We start from the raw sequence: 12,790 nt of genomic DNA, 5'->3' as shown, positions 1-12,790 counted from the left end.
AGTCCCCCGCCGCCAGCTAGTTCTGCTTCTACCAGCCCCCTGCAGCCATCCTGTGCCCTCGTAGTCACTCACTGCTGCTCCAGTCCCCCGCCACCAGCTAGTTCTGCTTCTACCAGCCCCATGCAGCCATCCTGTGCCCTCGTAGTCACTCACTGCTGCTCCAGTCCCCCGCTGGCAGCTAGTTCTGCTTCTACCAGCCCCATGCAGCCATCCTGTGCCCTCGCAGTCACTCACTGCTGCTCCAGTCCCCCGCCTCCAGCTAGTTCTGCTTCTACCAGCTGCATGCAGCCATCCTGTGCCCTCGTAGTCACTCACTGCTGCTCCAGTCCCCCGCCACCAGCTAGTTCTGCTTCTACCAGCCCCATGCAGCCACCCTGTGCCCTCATAGTCACTCACTGCTGCTCCAGTCCCCTGCCACCAGCTAGTTCTGCTTCTACCAGCCCCATGCAGCCATCCTGTGCCCTCGTAGTCACTCACTGCTGCTCCAGTCCCCCGCTGGCAGCTAGTTCTGCTTCTACCAGCCCCATGCAGCCATCCTGTGCCCTCGCAGTCACTCACTGCTGCTCCAGTCCCCCGCCTCCAGCTAGTTCTGCTTCTACCAGCTGCATGCAGCCATCCTGTGCCCTCGTAGTCACTCACTGCTGCTCCAGTCCCCCGCCACCAGCTAGTTCTGCTTCTACCAACCCCATGCAGCCACCCTGTGCCCCCGTAGTCACTCACTGCTGCTCCAGTCCCCCGCCGCCAGCTAGATCTGCTTCTACCAGCCCCCTGCAGCCATCCTGTGCCCTCGTAGTCACTCACTGCTGCTCCAGTCTCCCGCCGCCAGCTAGTTCTGCTTCTACCAGCCCCCTGCAGCCATCCTGTGCCCTCGTAGTCACTCACTGCTGCTCCAGTCCCCTGCCCCCAGCTAGTTCTGCTTCTACCAGCCCCCTGCAGCCATCCTGTGCCCTCGTACTCACTCACTGCTGCTCCAGTCCCCCGCCACCAGCTAGTTCTGCTTCTACCAGCCCCATGCAGCCATCCTGTGCCCTCGTAGTCACTCACTGCTGCTCCAGTCCCCCGCTGGCAGCTAGTTCTGCTTCTACCAGCCCCATGCAGCCATCCTGTGCCCTCGTAGTCACTCGCTGCTGCTCCAGTCTCCCGCCGCCAGCTAGTTCTGCTTCTACCAGCCCCATGCAGCCATCCTGTGCCCTCGTAGTCACTCACTGCTTCTCCGGTCCCCGCCGCCAGCTAGTTCTGCTTCTACCAGCCCCCTGCAGCCATCCTGTGCCCTCGTAGTCACTCACTGCTGCTCCAGTCCCCCGCTGGCAGCTAGTTCTGCTTCTACCAGCCCCATGCAGCCATCCTGTGCCCTCGTAGTCACTCACTGCTGCTCCAGTCCCCTGCCCCCAGCTAGTTCTGCTTCTACCAGCCCCCTGCAGCCATCCTGTGCCCTCGTAGTCACTCACTGCTGCTCCAGTCCCCCGCCACCAGCTAGTTCTGCTTCTACCAGCCCCATGCAGCATCCTGTTCCCTCGTAGTCACTCACTGCTGCTCCAGTCCCCCGCCGCCAGCTAGTTCTGCTTCTACCAGCCCCCTGCAGCCATCCTGTGCCCTCGTAGTCACTCACTGCTGCTCCAGTCCCCCGCCACCAGCTAGTTCTGCTTCTACCAGCCCCATGCAGCCATCCTGTGCCCTCGTAGTCACTCACTGCTGCTCCAGTCCCCCGCTGGCAGCTAGTTCTGCTTCTACCAGCCCCATGCAGCCATCCTGTGCCCTCGCAGTCACTCACTGCTGCTCCAGTCCCCCGCCTCCAGCTAGTTCTGCTTCTACCAGCTGCATGCAGCCATCCTGTGCCCTCGTAGTCACTCACTGCTGCTCCAGTCCCCCGCCACCAGCTAGTTCTGCTTCTACCAGCCCCATGCAGCCACCCTGTGCCCTCGCAGTCACTCACTGCTGCTCCAGTCCCCTGCCACCAGCTAGTTCTGCTTCTACCAGCCCCATGCAGCCATCCTGTGCGCTCGTAGTCACTCACTGCTGCTCCAGTCCCCCCGCCACCAGCTAGTTCTGCTTCTACCAGCCCCATGCAGCCATCCTGTGTCCTCGTAGTCACTCACTGCTGCTCCAGTCCCCCGCCGCCAGCTAGTTCTGCTTCTACCAGCCCCATGCAGCCATCCTGTGCCCTCGTAGTCACTCACTGCTGCTCCAGTCCCCCGCCGCCAGCTAGTTCTGCTTCTACCAGCCCCATGCAGCCATCCTGTGCCCTCGTAGTCACTCACTGCTTCTCCGGTCCCCGCCGCCAGCTAGTTCTGCTTCTACCAGCCCCCTGCAGCCATCCTGTGCCCTCGTAGTCACTCACTGCTGCTCCAGTCCCCCGCTGGCAGCTAGTTCTGCTTCTACCAGCCCCATGCAGCCATCCTGTGCCCTCGTAGTCACTCACTGCTGCTCCAGTCCCCTGCCCCCAGCTAGTTCTGCTTCTACCAGCCCCCTGCAGCCATCCTGTGCCCTCGTAGTCACTCACTGCTGCTCCAGTCCCCCGCCACCAGCTAGTTCTGCTTCTACCAGCCCCATGCAGCATCCTGTTCCCTCGTAGTCACTCACTGCTGCTCCAGTCCCCCGCCGCCAGCTAGTTCTGCTTCTACCAGCCCCCTGCAGCCATCCTGTGCCCTCGTAGTCACTCACTGCTGCTCCAGTCCCCCGCCACCAGCTAGTTCTGCTTCTACCAGCCCCATGCAGCCATCCTGTGCCCTCGTAGTCACTCACTGCTGCTCCAGTCCCCCGCTGGCAGCTAGTTCTGCTTCTACCAGCCCCATGCAGCCATCCTGTGCCCTCGCAGTCACTCACTGCTGCTCCAGTCCCCCGCCTCCAGCTAGTTCTGCTTCTACCAGCTGCATGCAGCCATCCTGTGCCCTCGTAGTCACTCACTGCTGCTCCAGTCCCCCGCCACCAGCTAGTTCTGCTTCTACCAGCCCCATGCAGCCACCCTGTGCCCTCATAGTCACTCACTGCTGCTCCAGTCCCCTGCCACCAGCTAGTTCTGCTTCTACCAGCCCCATGCAGCCATCCTGTGCCCTCGTAGTCACTCACTGCTGCTCCAGTCCCCCGCTGGCAGCTAGTTCTGCTTCTACCAGCCCCATGCAGCCATCCTGTGCCCTCGCAGTCACTCACTGCTGCTCCAGTCCCCCGCCTCCAGCTAGTTCTGCTTCTACCAGCTGCATGCAGCCATCCTGTGCCCTCGTAGTCACTCACTGCTGCTCCAGTCCCCCGCCACCAGCTAGTTCTGCTTCTACCAACCCCATGCAGCCACCCTGTGCCCCCTTAGTCACTCACTGCTGCTCCAGTCCCCCGCCGCCAGCTAGATCTGCTTCTACCAGCCCCCTGCAGCCATCCTGTGCCCTCGTAGTCACTCACTGCTGCTCCAGTCTCCCGCCGCCAGCTAGTTCTGCTTCTACCAGCCCCCTGCAGCCATCCTGTGCCCTCGTAGTCACTCACTGCTGCTCCAGTCCCCTGCCCCCAGCTAGTTCTGCTTCTACCAGCCCCCTGCAGCCATCCTGTGCCCTCGTACTCACTCACTGCTGCTCCAGTCCCCCGCCACCAGCTAGTTCTGCTTCTACCAGCCCCATGCAGCCATCCTGTGCCCTCGTAGTCACTCACTGCTGCTCCAGTCCCCCGCTGGCAGCTAGTTCTGCTTCTACCAGCCCCATGCAGCCATCCTGTGCCCTCGTAGTCACTCGCTGCTGCTCCAGTCTCCCGCCGCCAGCTAGTTCTGCTTCTACCAGCCCCATGCAGCCATCCTGTGCCCTCGTAGTCACTCACTGCTTCTCCGGTCCCCGCCGCCAGCTAGTTCTGCTTCTACCAGCCCCCTGCAGCCATCCTGTGCCCTCGTAGTCACTCACTGCTGCTCCAGTCCCCCGCTGGCAGCTAGTTCTGCTTCTACCAGCCCCATGCAGCCATCCTGTGCCCTCGTAGTCACTCACTGCTGCTCCAGTCCCCTGCCCCCAGCTAGTTCTGCTTCTACCAGCCCCCTGCAGCCATCCTGTGCCCTCGTAGTCACTCACTGCTGCTCCAGTCCCCCGCCACCAGCTAGTTCTGCTTCTACCAGCCCCATGCAGCATCCTGTTCCCTCGTAGTCACTCACTGCTGCTCCAGTCCCCCGCCGCCAGCTAGTTCTGCTTCTACCAGCCCCCTGCAGCCATCCTGTGCCCTCGTAGTCACTCACTGCTGCTCCAGTCCCCCGCCACCAGCTAGTTCTGCTTCTACCAGCCCCATGCAGCCATCCTGTGCCCTCGTAGTCACTCACTGCTGCTCCAGTCCCCCGCTGGCAGCTAGTTCTGCTTCTACCAGCCCCATGCAGCCATCCTGTGCCCTCGCAGTCACTCACTGCTGCTCCAGTCCCCCGCCTCCAGCTAGTTCTGCTTCTACCAGCTGCATGCAGCCATCCTGTGCCCTCGTAGTCACTCACTGCTGCTCCAGTCCCCCGCCACCAGCTAGTTCTGCTTCTACCAGCCCCATGCAGCCACCCTGTGCCCTCGCAGTCACTCACTGCTGCTCCAGTCCCCTGCCACCAGCTAGTTCTGCTTCTACCAGCCCCATGCAGCCATCCTGTGCGCTCGTAGTCACTCACTGCTGCTCCAGTCCCCCCGCCACCAGCTAGTTCTGCTTCTACCAGCCCCATGCAGCCATCCTGTGTCCTCGTAGTCACTCACTGCTGCTCCAGTCCCCCGCCGCCAGCTAGTTCTGCTTCTACCAGCCCCATGCAGCCATCCTGTGCCCTCGTAGTCACTCACTGCTGCTCCAGTCCCCCGCCGCCAGCTAGTTCTGCTTCTACCAGCCCCATGCAGCCATCCTGTGCCCTCGTAGTCACTCACTGCTTCTCCGGTCCCCGCCGCCAGCTAGTTCTGCTTCTACCAGCCCCCTGCAGCCATCCTGTGCCCTCGTAGTCACTCACTGCTGCTCCAGTCCCCCGCTGGCAGCTAGTTCTGCTTCTACCAGCCCCATGCAGCCATCCTGTGCCCTCGTAGTCACTCACTGCTGCTCCAGTCCCCTGCCCCCAGCTAGTTCTGCTTCTACCAGCCCCCTGCAGCCATCCTGTGCCCTCGTAGTCACTCACTGCTGCTCCAGTCCCCCGCCACCAGCTAGTTCTGCTTCTACCAGCCCCATGCAGCATCCTGTTCCCTCGTAGTCACTCACTGCTGCTCCAGTCCCCCGCCGCCAGCTAGTTCTGCTTCTACCAGCCCCCTGCAGCCATCCTGTGCCCTCGTAGTCACTCACTGCTGCTCCAGTCCCCCGCCACCAGCTAGTTCTGCTTCTACCAGCCCCATGCAGCCATCCTGTGCCCTCGTAGTCACTCACTGCTGCTCCAGTCCCCCGCTGGCAGCTAGTTCTGCTTCTACCAGCCCCATGCAGCCATCCTGTGCCCTCGTAGTCACTCACTGCTGCTCCAGTCCCCCGCCGCCAGCTAGTTCTGCTTCTACCAGCCCCCTGCAGCCATCCTGTGCCCTCGTAGTCACTCACTGCTGCTCCAGTCCCCCGCCACCAGCTAGTTCTGCTTCTACCAGCCCCATGCAGCCATCCTGTGCCCTCGTAGTCACTCACTGCTGTTCCAGTCCCCCGCTGGCAGCTTTCTGACCTCGTAGGTCGGCGGGTCGCATTGCGTTCATTTTTACGCATTCCCGCTAGTGCAGGAACATTAATACATACAGTTTACGCATTACTGGTTCAGTGCGTAAATTTTTACGCATTGAACCAGTAATGCGTAAAAATGTATGTGTTAATGTTCATGCACTAGCGGGCATGCGTAAAAATGTACGCAATGCGGCCCGCCGACCTCCGAGGTCGGCAAGCTGCCAGCGGGGGACTGGAGCAGCAGTGAGTGACTACGAGGGCACAGGATGGCTGCAGGGGGCTGGTAGAAGCAGAACTAGCTGGCGGCGGGGGACTGGAGCAGCAGTGAGTGACTACGAGGGCACAGGATGGCTGCAGGGGGCTGGTAGAAGCAGAACTAGCTGGCGGCGGGGGACTGGAGCAGCAGTGAGTGACTACGAGGGCACAGGATGGCTGCATGGGGCTGGTAGAAGCAGAACTAGCTGGTGGCGGGGGACTGGAGCAGCAGTGAGTGACTACGAGGGCACAGGATGGCTGCATGGGGCTGGTAGAAGCAGAACTAGCTGGCGGCGGGGGACTGGAGCAGCAGTGAGTGACTACGAGGGCACAGGATGGCTGCATGGGGCTGGTAGATGCAGAACTAGCTGCCAGCGGGGGACTGGAGCAGCAGTGAGTGACTACGAGGGCACAGGATGGCTGCATGGGGCTGGTAGAAGCAGAACTAGCTGGCGGCGTGGGACTGGAGCAGCAGTGAGTGACTACGAGCGCACAGGATGGCTGCATGGGGCTGGTAGAAGCAGAACTAGCTGGCGGCGGGGGACTGGAGCAGCAGTGAGTGACTACGAGGGCACAGGATGGCTGCATGGGGCTGGTAGAGGCAGAACTAGCTGCCAGCGGGGGACTGGAGCAGCAGTGAGTGACTACGAGGGCACAGGATGGCTGCATGGGGCTGGTAGAAGCAGAACTAGCTGGCGGCGGGGACCGGAGAAGCAGTGAGTGACTACGAGGGCACAGGATGGCTGCATGGGGCTGGTAGAAGCAGAACTAGCTGGCGGCGGGGGACTGGAGCAGCAGTGAGTGACTGCAAGGGCACAGGGTGGCTGCATGGGGCTGGTAGAAGCAGAACTAGCTGGTGGCGGAGGACTGGAGCAGCAGTAAGTGACTACGAGGGCACAGGATGGCTGCATGGGGCTGGTAGATGCAGAACTAGCTGCCAGCGGGGGACTGGAGCAGCAGTGAGTGACTACGAGGGCACAGGATGGCTGCATGGGGCTGGTAGATGCAGAACTAGCTGCCAGCGGGGGACTGGAGCAGCAGTGAGTGACTACGAGGGCACAGGATGGCTGCATGGGGCTGGTAGAAGCAGAACTAGCTGGCGGCGGGGACCGGAGAAGCAGTGAGTGACTACGAGGGCACAGGATGGCTGCATGGGGCTGGTAGAAGCAGAACTAGCTGCCAGCGGGGGACTGGAGCAGCAGTGAGTGACTACGAGGGCACAGGATGGCTGCAGGGGGCTGGTAGAAGCAGAACTAGCTGGCGGCGGGGGACTGGAGCAGCAGTGAGTGACTATGAGGGCACAGGATGGCTGCAGGGGGCTGGTAGAAGCAGAACTAGCTGGTGGCGGGGGACTGGAGCAGCAGTGAGTGACTACGAGGGCACAGGATGGCTGCAGGGGGTTGGTAGAAGCAGAACTAGCTGGCGGCGGGGGACTGGAGCAGCAGTGAGTGACCATGAGGGCACAGGATGGCTGCAGGGGGCTGGTAGAAGCAGAACTAGCTGGTGGCGGGGGACTGGAGCAGCAGTGAGTGACTACGAGGGCACAGGATGGCTGCATGGGGCTGGTAGAAGCAGAACTAGCTGGTGGCGGGGGACTGGAGCAGCAGTGAGTGACTACGAGGGCACAGGATGGCTGCATGGGGCTGGTAGAAGCAGAACTAGCTGGCGGCGGGGGACTGGAGCAGCAGTGAGTGACTACGAGGGCACAGGATGGCTGCAGGGGGCTGGTAGAAGCAGAACTAGCTGGTGGCGGGGTACTGGAGCAGCAGTGAGGGACTACGAGGGCACAGGATGGCTGCATGGGGCTGGTAGAAGCAGAACTAGCTGGCGGCGGGGGACTGGAGCAGCAGTGAGAGACAACGAGGGCACAGGATGGCTGCATGGGGCTGGTAGAAGCAGAACTAGCTGGTGGCGGGGGACTGGAGCAGCAGTGAGTGACTACGAGGGCACAGGACTGCTGCAGGGGGCTGGTAGAAGCAGAACTAGCTGGCAGCGGGGGGACCGGAGGAGCCATGAGTGACTACGAGTGCACAGGATGGCTGCATGGGGCTGGTAGAAGCAGAACTAGCTGGCGGCGGGGGACTGGAGCAGCAGTGAGTGACTACGAGGGCACAGGATGGCTGCATGGGGCTGGTAGAAGCAGAACTAGCTGGTGGCGGGGGACTGGAGCAGCAGTGAGTGGCTGCGAGGGCACAGGATGGCTGCATGGGGCTGGTAGAAGCAGAACTAGCTGGTGGCGGGGGACTGGAGCAGCAGTGAGTGACTACGAGGGCACAGGATGGCTGCAGGGGGCTGGTAGAAGCAGAACTAGCTGCCAGCGGGGGACTGGAGCAGCAGTGAGTGACTACGAGGGCACAGGATGGCTGCATGGGGCTGGTAGAAGCAGAACTAGCTGGTGGCGGGGGACTGGAGCAGCAGTGAGTGACTACGGGGGCACAGGGTGGCTGCATGGGGCTGGTAGAAGCAGAACTAGCTGGCGGCGTGGGACTGGAGCAGCAGTGAGTGACTACGAGCGCACAGGATGGCTGCATGGGGCTGGTAGAAGCAGAACTAGCTGGCGGCGGGGGACTGGAGCAGCAGTGAGTGACTACGAGGGCACAGGATGGCTGCATGGGGCTGGTAGAAGCAGAACTAGCTGGCGGCGGGGGACTGGAGCAGCAGTGAGTGACTACGAGGGCACAGGATGGCTGCATGGGGCTGGTAGATGCAGAACTAGCTGCCAGCGGGGGACTGGAGCAGCAGTGAGTGACTACGAGGGCACAGGATGGCTGCATGGGGCTGGTAGAAGCAGAACTAGCTGGCGGCGGGGACCGGAGAAGCAGTGAGTGACTACGAGGGCACAGGATGGCTGCATGGGGCTGGTAGAAGCAGAACTAGCTGGCGGCGGGGGACTGGAGCAGCAGTGAGTGACTGCAAGGGCACAGGGTGGCTGCATGGGGCTGGTAGAAGCAGAACTAGCTGGTGGCGGGGGACTGGAGCAGCAGTGAGTGACTACGAGGGCACAGGATGGCTGCATGGGGCTGGTAGATGCAGAACTAGCTGCCAGCGGGGGACTGGAGCAGCAGTGAGTGACTACGAGGGCACAGGATGGCTGCATGGGGCTGGTAGATGCAGAACTAGCTGCCAGCGGGGGACTGGAGCAGCAGTGAGTGACTACGAGGGCACAGGATGGCTGCATGGGGCTGGTAGAAGCAGAACTAGCTGGCGGCGGGGACCGGAGAAGCAGTGAGTGACTACGAGGGCACAGGATGGCTGCATGGGGCTGGTAGAAGCAGAACTAGCTGCCAGCGGGGGACTGGAGCAGCAGTGAGTGACTACGAGGGCACAGGATGGCTGCAGGGGGCTGGTAGAAGCAGAACTAGCTGGCGGCGGGGGACTGGAGCAGCAGTGAGTGACTATGAGGGCACAGGATGGCTGCAGGGGGCTGGTAGAAGCAGAACTAGCTGGTGGCGGGGGACTGGAGCAGCAGTGAGTGACTACGAGGGCACAGGATGGCTGCAGGGGGCTGGTAGAAGCAGAACTAGCTGGCGGCGGGGGACTGGAGCAGCAGTGAGTGACCATGAGGGCACAGGATGGCTGCAGGGGGCTGGTAGAAGCAGAACTAGCTGGTGGCGGGGGACTGGAGCAGCAGTGAGTGACTACGAGGGCACAGGATGGCTGCATGGGGCTGGTAGAAGCAGAACTAGCTGGCGGCGGGGGACTGGAGCAGCAGTGAGTGACTACGAGGGCACAGGATGGCTGCATGGGGCTGGTAGAAGCAGAACTAGCTGGCGGCGGGGGACTGGAGCAGCAGTGAGTGACTACGAGGGCACAGGATGGCTGCAGGGGGCTGGTAGAAGCAGAACTAGCTGGTGGCGGGGTACTGGAGCAGCAGTGAGGGACTACGAGGGCACAGGATGGCTGCATGGGGCTGGTAGAAGCAGAACTAGCTGGCGGCGGGGGACTGGAGCAGCAGTGAGAGACAACGAGGGCACAGGATGGCTGCATGGGGCTGGTAGAAGCAGAACTAGCTGGTGGCGGGGGACTGGAGCAGCAGTGAGTGACTACGAGGGCACAGGACTGCTGCAGGGGGCTGGTAGAAGCAGAACTAGCTGGCAGCGGGGGGACCGGAGGAGCCATGAGTGACTACGAGTGCACAGGATGGCTGCATGGGGCTGGTAGAAGCAGAACTAGCTGGCGGCGGGGGACTGGAGCAGCAGTGAGTGACTACGAGGGCACAGGATGGCTGCATGGGGCTGGTAGAAGCAGAACTAGCTGGTGGCGGGGGACTGGAGCAGCAGTGAGTGGCTGCGAGGGCACAGGATGGCTGCAGGGGGCTGGTAGAAGCAGAACTAGCTGGTGGCGGGGGACTGGAGCAGCAGTGAGGGACTACGAGGGCACAGGATGGCTGCATGGGGCTGGTAGAAGCAGAACTAGCTGGTGGCGGGGGACTGGAGCAGCAGTGAGTGACTACGAGGGCACAGGATGGCTGCATGGGGCTGGTAGAAGCAGAACTAGCTGGCGGCGGGGGACTGGAGCAGCAGTGAGTGACTACGAGGGCACAGGATGGCTGCATGGGGCTGGTAGAAGCAGAACTAGCTGGTGGTGGGGGACTGGAGCAGCAGTGAGTGACTACGAGGGCACAGGATGGTTGCATGGGGCTGGTAGAAGCAGAACTAGCTGGTGGTGGGGGACTGGAGCAGCAGTGAGTGACTACGAGGGCACAGGATGGCTGCATGGGGCTGGTAGAAGCAGAACTAGCTGCCAGCGGGGGACTGGAGCAGCAGTGAGTGACTACGGGGGCACAGGGTGGCTGCATGGGGTTGGTAGAAGCAGAACTAGCTGCCAGCGGGGGACTGGAGCAGCAGTGAGTGACTACGAGGGCACAGGATGGCTGCAGGGGGCTGGTAGAAGCAGAACTAGCTGGCAGCGGGGGACTGGAGCAGCAGTGAGTGACTATGAGGGCACAGGATGGCTGCATGGGGCTGGTAGAAGCAGAACTAGCTGGCGGCGGGGGACTGGAGCAGCAGTGAGTGACTATGAGGGCACAGGATGGCTGCATGGGGCTGGTAGAAGCAGAACTAGCTGGTGGTGGGGGACTGGAGCAGCAGTGAGTGACTACGAGGGCACAGGATGGCTGCATGGGGCTGGTAGAAGCAGAACTAGCTGGCGGCGGGGGACTGGAGCAGCAGTGAGTGACTACGAGGGCACAGGATGGCTGCATGGGGCTGGTAGATGCAGAACTAGCTGCCAGCGGGGGACTGGAGCAGCAGTGAGTGACTACGAGGGCACAGGATGGCTGCATGGGGCTGGTAGAAGCAGAACTAGCTGGCGGCGGGGACCGGAGAAGCAGTGAGTGACTACGAGGGCACAGGATGGCTGCATGGGGCTGGTAGAAGCAGAACTAGCTGGCGGCGGGGGACTGGAGCAGCAGTGAGTGACTACGAGGGCACAGGATGGCTGCATGGGGCTGGTAGATGCAGAACTAGCTGCCAGCGGGGGACTGGAGCAGCAGTGAGTGACTACGAGGGCACAGGATGGCTGCATGGGGCTGGTAGATGCAGAACTAGCTGCCAGCGGGGGACTGGAGCAGCAGTGAGTGACTATGAGGGCACAGGATGGCTGCATGGGACTGGTAGAAGCAGAACTAGCTGGCGGCGGGGACCGGAGAAGCAGTGAGTGACTACGAGGGCACAGGATGGCTGCATGGGGCTGGTAGAAGCAGAACTAGCTGCCAGCGGGGGACTGGAGCAGCAGTGAGTGACTACGAGGGCACAGGATGGCTGCAGGGGGCTGGTAGAAGCAGAACTAGCTGGCGGCGGGGGACTGGAGCAGCAGTGAGTGACTATGAGGGCACAGGATGGCTGCAGGGGGCTGGTAGAAGCAGAAATAGCTGGTGGCGGGGGACTGGAGCAGCAGTGAGTGACTACGAGGGCACAGGATGGCTGCAGGGGGCTGGTAGAAGCAGAACTAGCTGGCGGCGGGGGACTGGAGCAGCAGTGAGTGACTATGAGGGCACAGGATGGCTGCAGGGGGCTGGTAGAAGCAGAACTAGCTGGTGGCGGGGGACTGGAGCAGCAGTGAGTGACTACGAGGGCACAGGATGGCTGCATGGGGCTGGTAGAAGCAGAACTAGCTGGCGGCGGGGGACTGGAGCAGCAGTGAGTGACTACGAGGGCACAGGATGGCTGCATGGGGCTGGTAGAAGCAGAACTAGCTGGCGGCGGGGGACTGGAGCAGCAGTGAGTGACTACGAGGGCACAGGATGGCTGCAGGGGGCTGGTAGAAGCAGAACTAGCTGGTGGCGGGGTACTGGAGCAGCAGTGAGGGACTACGAGGGCACAGGATGGCTGCATGGGGCTGGTAGAAGCAGAACTAGCTGGCGGCGGGGGACTGGAGCAGCAGTGAGAGACAACGAGGGCACAGGATGGCTGCATGGGGCTGGTAGAAGCAGAACTAGCTGGTGGCGGGGGACTGGAGCAGCAGTGAGTGACTACGAGGGCACAGGACTGCTGCAGGGGGCTGGTAGAAGCAGAACTAGCTGGCAGCGGGGGGACCGGAGGAGCCATGAGTGACTACGAGTGCACAGGATGGCTGCATGGGGCTGGTAGAAGCAGAACTAGCTGGCAGCGGGGGACTGGAGCAGCAGTGAGTGACTACGAGGGCACAGGATGGCTGCATGGGGCTGGTAGAAGCAGAACTAGCTGGTGGCGGGGGACTGGAGCAGCAGTGAGTGGCTGCGAGGGCACAGGATGGCTGCAGGGGGCTGGTAGAAGCAGAACTAGCTGGTGGCGGGGGACTGGAGCAGCAGTGAGGGACTACGAGGGCACAGGATGGCTGCATGGGGCTGGTAGAAGCAGAACTAGCTGGTGGCGGGGGACTGGAGCAGCAGTGAGTGACTACGAGGGCACAGGATGGCTGCATGGGGCTGGTAGAAGCAGAACTAGCTGGC

The sequence above is a fragment of the Hyperolius riggenbachi genome, chromosome 1 (assembly GCF_040937935.1).
Source record: "Hyperolius riggenbachi isolate aHypRig1 chromosome 1, aHypRig1.pri, whole genome shotgun sequence".
Taxonomy (NCBI): Eukaryota; Metazoa; Chordata; class Amphibia; order Anura; family Hyperoliidae; genus Hyperolius; species Hyperolius riggenbachi.
This window is presented reverse-complemented; position numbering follows the sequence as displayed.